Source organism: Pecten maximus, chromosome 5 (genome assembly GCF_902652985.1).
Source record: "Pecten maximus chromosome 5, xPecMax1.1, whole genome shotgun sequence".
NCBI classification, from domain to species: Eukaryota; Metazoa; Mollusca; class Bivalvia; order Pectinida; family Pectinidae; genus Pecten; species Pecten maximus.
Window position 1 is genome coordinate 37462055 of NC_047019.1, and position 7559 is coordinate 37469613.

Sequence of the window (7559 nt, forward strand, 5' to 3'; positions counted from 1 at the left end):
TCTGGAAGAATCGTGAATGTCAGCCATGAAAATGACAGACTTGTGAACAGGAGCATTGTCCTTTAGTGAGCTTTCTGCGGCGCTGAAGTTAAATATTTTCCCACAACTGCCTCAGAAGTGAAGCATAATATCTGCATGCAGATGGTATTCTGCTGATAGATTATCTTCATAAGGGACATGCTAGGTTCTGGAGGTGAGGAAAGCCGGAGTACCCAGAGAAAAACCACCGGTCTACGGTCAGTACCTGGCAACTGCCCCACGTAGGTTTCGAACACGCAACCCAGATGTGGAGGGCTAGTGATTAAGTGTCCGGACACCTTAACCACTCTGCCACCGCGACCCCCTAACAAAAATAACAAATCGGTTTCTGAGTGTATGAGCTTCATATAGCTCTCTAATATGATTCCAAAGCAAAGAAGTGATGGAGACATTTGTAGTTAAAAATTGAATGATAATGACTCTACTAGGTAATTTTATTAAAATTGTTCAATTTATAAATTAACTTGAAAATATAGACTGACCTATTCTGATAGGTTTTTTTTTTTTTTTTTAAAACTGGCCTGTAATTATCATAATTTGATATTGAAGGCTGGTTAAAATATAACAATACGTCTGCCACTAGGTGTTTTGAAGAGAATATAGAATGTCTGTACTCTGCTGCAACATCTGTTGAGCGTGAACATATTATCGCCAGAGGCTGGATTACGGTTAGGAAGTTTGACAGACCATCCATTGGAAAGGACTTCATGTGTCGAAGTCATGGTACAGCTTGAAATAAGCTCCAGTATACCGGTACATCGTGATTTCCCAACTAGTGAGTTCTGTTTAAAACACACATTTTATAATATTATATAGATCTATTCAAACTTATAAGAATATAAAGTTGTTACTTTTGTTACAATGGAAATTTCAGATAGTATTGATACTATTGGACTTTTCAAGGAATTGATCTATTTCGTTCGCAAAATAATTCTAAAATCTATTCTCCAAATCTTTTTAGTAGGGATGAAGAAGAAAACTTAGTAATGATTGTTTAGGACACCACGGAAGAAATATAATTGACCACATCTGAATCTACACATTCCACGATTACCTAATATATACGATAACTTCCCCGATAACTCACAGAATTGGTAGTCCTACCGTGGCAAAGTTGATACATATATGTACCAACTTTGTGGTACCTGTGTTATAGCCTAAAACAAGTATGGAGGTGACAATATTTACAAAACGTTGATTTAATCACAATATGAATCTGCGGAAAATTCATTAATTATTTAACCATACCCTCATACAGCTATTGCACTCGAATACATACATGTAATGTCATGCCATTTGTCTTGTGCCGTTATGATTTATATTAACTGTCACTACCAGGTGCTAGTTTTATTTTAAAATAATAGGGATATATAAGTATACTCATTTGATAGCAGTCAAAGTCATTAGTGGAATACTTTACTCCCTGGCTGAATCAATTGACCTGATGAGGGCGTGTGTTGGACTTCTGCTGCTGGTGGTCATGGCTACGGTTACGAGTCGGACATGTACGTATACTCTAGTTATCTGCTGTACCTGTGGTGAGGAGTGAAAGAAAATGACGCCATCTTGTGTCGTTTTATAGAACTAAACTCTTATCTCGTTTATACACGAACAGATCCTGACAGAACCTTTATAATTTGTTTGCATATCTTTTTTTATAATCTGATTGAAATACAGGCCATCATTATACACTATGTTTTGAACGTAATGTATAGTGATGACCTGTAATCTAATCAGATTTTCCTATTTGTGTATATTTCATTTACAGTTCCAAAACTTCCATGTAGGTCCACATGCAGGAAATATTGTCCATTTGGTTTCCTAGACGACGGTAAATGTCCTAAGTGCACTTGTGTAAAGGCCCCTTTCAAAAGGTAATGTATCCATGTTTACTATATGCAGTTAATAATCCGAATGTCTGTAAACGTGACCTTCAGGTCAGATGTCATTCATACAACTATGAACAAACATAGCGAATATTCAAAATGCATGAACCGCATTATTATAAATGTTAAGGGTCATCTATATAGCAGAATAATGTTGAATTTCAAACACGAATAAATACACGTAAATAATCATGTAAAATGTTTGTTTGGACATGTACAAAATGTATATATCTTCTTACAATCACCAATAATTTGCTGTAGATGCTGTCAGTTTCTTCTATAGAGTTACTTTGTGGAAAGATGTAGCATTGAATAATTCTAAGTCGCGCAAATAACCAAACCTGAAGAAATAGCCAAGCTGTTATGTTCACAAGTGTCTAAAGCAAAGGGTAGGAACGTACGTATAAACACTTATTTTGTTTTGACCTTGAAATGCAAATGGCGGCTGTGAATGATATTACACATATTAATACTCCAACTTTTAAAACATCTTATCATAGTAAGAAGGACCTTTTCATGTCAAATTGTTAAACTGATGCGTTTGTGGCCTTTTTCAGAAATAGGCATATTTTACCCCAAACTCAACGGTTGAACTTTTTTTTCTAAAAGCAGTCTTCTTTAGCATTTCTAGAATTCTTTATTTTGTCTAATATGAGCATTTTTGATGTTTGAAATACCTCCTTATATGCCATATTGTGTGATATCATTAACGACCGCCATTTGCATTTCAAGGTCAAAGTAAAAACAGTGTTTATACATATAATAAAGTCAAATCTGGTCAAACAAATGCTCCTACTTTGTGCTTTTGACACTTTTGAGCAAAACGACATGGCAAGTTTGTGAAATATATGCGATACAAACGAGCTAATTATGTTCCCCTGAAACATGCATTTTTCGTATGTTTTGTTGAAATTTACAAACAGCTTAACAAATAACATGTCAACAGCAAGTCACATAGTTTGCCATGATACATACTAAAAGTTAATCATGTTACTTCTGTTAAATTGCACCATAGTAGGAATTTAAATGCTTGTAAAATATCACTGTTTTGACTGGATTTGCTGTTTAGATGCTACTTAAATCTTTAAAATTTTATCAATTTAGGCATTAGTCATTAACATAGGCGCCATATTCACGATTCACCAAGGGTCTACATTCATTTCATTCGGTTATATTGATTTGGACCTGGAACTAGTGATAATGTTTCTTTTTGATAACACCAATCATTGCTAGCAATTGTCCATTTAAAAGTCGTCCTGTATTTTATATAACCTATTAGGGGATACAATTAACTATTTTAAACTAAAACAATGTTTAATTAGTCTAATGTATTAACTTTCCCTATCTATTTTTTTCTCTTTCTTCTTCTAATCTCCTTTTCTAGCAATTAAATAATGCTGTAAGAGTTTTGTAATTTTGCTAATTAATTCTCTATTATCCACTATAATTTCTGCTAAGGAAACAGATTTATAAGTTTAATAAAAAAAAATTTTTTTTTCTGGATCCTATTTCATTGTATGTTATATTGCTTGGATGATATATTGTACAAACTGTACTCGTATTGATGTTTCATTGTTTTATATGAATTGTCTAACTTTGACTTTGTTTATATTACAGTGTTGACTGGTGGTCTTTAAAGTAAAGAGTGATGTGTTATTCAATAAACTTGGTCAATAGACCTATATATTCTTATTTCCTGTGTTGTGTATCATCTCAAACGCTGTTATTTTTGTGTTTGTCTTGTGAGGCATTATAAAAACATGTGATTTTTATTCAACATTTGATTTCTTTTTGATATCTTGTGATGTCATTTTATCTTTATTCCATATTTTCTCATCAGTGTTGTTAAATAAAAGTGACCCTCTTGTACAATATAAATCACACGAAATTGATTATAAATAACAAGGTTTATAGGATATATATTCCCAAGAAATTGATTCTAAATAAACGTTGTCGATACGAGGCAATTTATACCAAACACACCAGAAAGCAATTACACTGTAACTTGTGTAAGGCCGCCAATGTCACGCAGTACAGTCTCTTACATTTCTTTCACACGCAGTACTGTTGTCTCAACTCATCTCCAATGTTTCTTTTTTACATGAAGGAAAGGTAAGCTTAATAAACAGAGTACGCACGTTAGCCCGAACGGTAGAATAAGCTAAGGTGACATGTTGATGTACGGTGCTCCAGAGTAAAAAAGTAAGGCATATAGCGTCAATAAAGAGATACTCTTTTTTTTTCTTTTTTGTTGTTGTTGTTGTTGTTGTTTTGTTATCGCTTTATCGCTTCATTGTCATCAATTACGATATTGTCATTAGCGTCTACAACTAATCGTTTTCGTAGATACCTCTTGGTACCACCCCAAAATAAATTTGATTGATAATTAAATTTGCCTATTTTCTCTCCCAGTAACAAAGATCTGTATCTCAAATGAGCAGTATATAGGTGCTAAATCGATGCTTGATCTATCGAATCTGAACATAACTGTGGAGTGGTAGCACCGATATCTGTGCTGTCCAATACATTATACATATAGAAACACGGATAGATATATGCCAGACGATGTTCCATATCACAAAATGACAGAGTCTGCAGAATATCTTTGCTTTAACGGTACTTTATAGAATTTTGGAATACAAAGCAATCAAAATTACAACTGCTAGTAATATTGCGAAAATTGAAATGAAACTGCAAGGTTACTTCACTCTCGACCGTTAGATACTAGTACTTTACTTGGCGGGTTATAAATAGCACTGATTATATTGATGTTTGATACGCTTCTCGTTTTTTTTATATTACTGTGCATTTTGTGGCATTTGTTCACAAACAATATATGTTTCGGTTGACACGTCAGTCTCTGATAATTTTTACTCCTAATGATGTGAAAGGCGCTAAAGTAGTGCCCAAATCAAGCAATAAACAAAGAAAGGAATGCTAATTATTCTCTCTTTGTTTTCAATATCACTTCAATCCACTTTTGCATTCTGAATTCCATAGCAACAATATGTCTGACTGAAGGTAGATGAAAATGTGTGGTCAATATAAGTCAGAAATATGCATAAATTATGCCTGCTTTTTGTTGCCATGTTCGTTTCTAGGCCGCTTAATATGTTACTTAACCGCACATTACATTACAAAACATACAAGTGTTCTAGGACTCGTTGATAATGCCAGGGTTCAAAATGTGGAAGATTTCCAAAACAAATAGAAGCTAAAGAGAAATTATTAAGCAACAACATGTTGCTAAAAGTATATACTTTATTCATGATTTGGTTTAATGAAAAATGGAAGAAAAATCAATGATCACAAATACTTAAACAATCTCGCTCTGTTTCAAACACATTCACTTCATCTGTATCGTCACATTTACTCCAGAGGAAGGGAAAACACGCCTTCCTCTCGGCGCTGTAGAAATACCTGGTCATCCTGGGCCAGCATGAACCGGACGGTGGCCTTTCTAGACAGTCTGCAAGAGAACACAGTAAACTACACTCCAAGTTATATAAGGTAAACTATTGGTTGATACGGTTTTTGTAATTTTCACTAGCAGTTCGTCAATACCAATGTTTATCTGAGGGTGGCAGTAGATATTACCTGAAGCCTGTGAAATCCCCATTACTTCTACTGAGTTACATCATATGTACGTCTTTAAGGGTTTTTTGACTTGGTAATCAAGTATATAATAAGTTTGGTTACTTATTTCCAAGAAATGTATGCTATCCACTTTCAATTCAACATAGAAGAATAATACTGCTACATATTTCTAATGCGGTATATTAGAAACAAGGAATATCAAGAGCTAAGCGGAAATTACTATCAGTGATATAGTAATTGATATAACTGGCCCTTATTTGAGAATAATGGCTACTTGAACTCACCGCAAGGCTAAACGATTTCTTATATCTCTATTTGGATATTTAGAATTACTCATCTTTTGTTTGATATTTGAACCTGTACAGATTATGTTGGTAATAAAACTCTCATATCATATGCACATCTTTGTCTATTTTTCGGGAGCTTCGAAGAACATAATTATACATTAGAGTGTTTTGTTTTAATGTGTTATATTAATTACAAATTCCACTACCCATGAGTATAAGTCCCTGTACGTTGTTACTCACCTCCGTCGATCTTTCGCCGAAGAGCCGTCGTCACTGCCACCAGCAAAACACAGATGTAAATAAATGTAGTTTTCATATTTTTCCCGCACTTTGATGTGCTCACTGTTAATTAATCTGTAATTTAAAACATTTCACTTACTGTTATTATTGTACAAATGTAAACAAATGTTGTTTTTTTTCGTATTTGTATCGATAAGTTTATACAAAGTTAAATTTTGTATTTGGACACAACTTCAGCTTTCACAATGCTATCTGATGACGTATATTTAGACTTAATTAGATACAGATTTGGTCATTTAAATTACATCAAAACGAAAGAACCGTTGAGGTTTCAAATAACAAAATGAAATATATTTTAGTGAGTTGGAAAGGCAAGTTAAAATGAAAGTTTATTGGTAACATTACTGATTCTGAGTTCTATAGTACATCGCCGGGAAACAAATATTTGTATTAGTAGTGGGGTTTTAATCAACCATCTCAATATATTACTAACATACCGGTACATATGTTTAAAATCCAAATTATTTCCCTTTGATCGTTCTAACTATATTAACGAATTACTTCATAAACAGTAAATCGCATTCAGTTTTGGCAGGTCTTGAGACAGAGTTAGACATTTTACATTGTTAACAGTTAGACATCATATTGACCTACCATACTTAACATGTCGTTTACCAAATCAAACTTTCTATTAGATTATTTTTCACCTTTTGTTTCATTTTCCTAACAAAATAGTAGTTGATAATCAGTATAGACGAAATATATATAGCTATACCAATGGTTACGTCTAAAATAGATTCAGAGATACTTACAATTCAAGTCCGGTAGTCGAGTGATGTTATGGTGGTGTAAATCCGCCACGGAATAGACAGTTACTGTTGATGATACTGAGGACAGGCCAGTTTATATAATACAATGACCGACCCTTGGTGTAACATCTGTATATCGTATGTCCCCGAGGGGTTCGACGAGTGTCATTCGTCGTCAGCTTTCAGTAATCTATTGTGTCAACTACGTCAATCGACGATGCTTTTAATGACGAAGTTTCCAAATTACGATATTTCCGATAGCTAGTAAAACATATTATAGTATGCTATTCATTATGTAAACTAGATCTTCATCTTTTCCTTTGTGAAAAGAACTTTAAGTTCTTTGCTGAAAGAGATGTCTTTTCTTTTTATTGCACATTGGTATATAATAAATTGTGATATAACCAAAAGGAGACATTCGAGACATTCATAAACTCTATTTAGTATGATTTTATGAAGTATTTGATTTCCTTCAATTATTACATTTTTGATATTTCCCCTTCTATTATATCATCATACTATAAAGTTATTCAAAATCGAAACACTATCCTTTATAGAGTTAAAATGTCTTCGTTTGGGCCTTTTGACATATTTACATAATTAGAAATTGTTAAATAGATGATGAAACATTGGACTATCCAAAGCAAAGACCAAAAGTTATTTTCAATTTGAAAAGTTACGTTGATCCAATATTATCAGCT

The 7559-nt window shown here is 33.4% G+C and overlaps 2 long non-coding RNA genes across 2 annotated transcripts; one reads left to right on the forward strand and one right to left on the reverse strand.

Annotated features, from left to right (window-relative positions):
- The first annotated feature begins 1409 nt into the window (after positions 1-1409).
- LOC117328564 lies at positions 1410-3617 on the forward strand. Its single transcript, XR_004532984.1, has 3 exons — positions 1410-1544; positions 1808-1913; positions 3543-3617. It is a non-coding gene; the product is annotated as an uncharacterized LOC117328564 (long non-coding RNA).
- Positions 3618-5168: 1551 nt separating this feature from the next.
- LOC117327959 lies at positions 5169-6953 on the reverse strand. The gene is made up of 3 exons (XR_004532758.1): positions 6862-6953; positions 6050-6163; positions 5169-5394 (listed from the first exon to the last, which is right to left on the reverse strand). It is a non-coding gene; the product is annotated as an uncharacterized LOC117327959 (long non-coding RNA).
- Between the last annotated feature and the right edge of the window lie 606 nt (positions 6954-7559).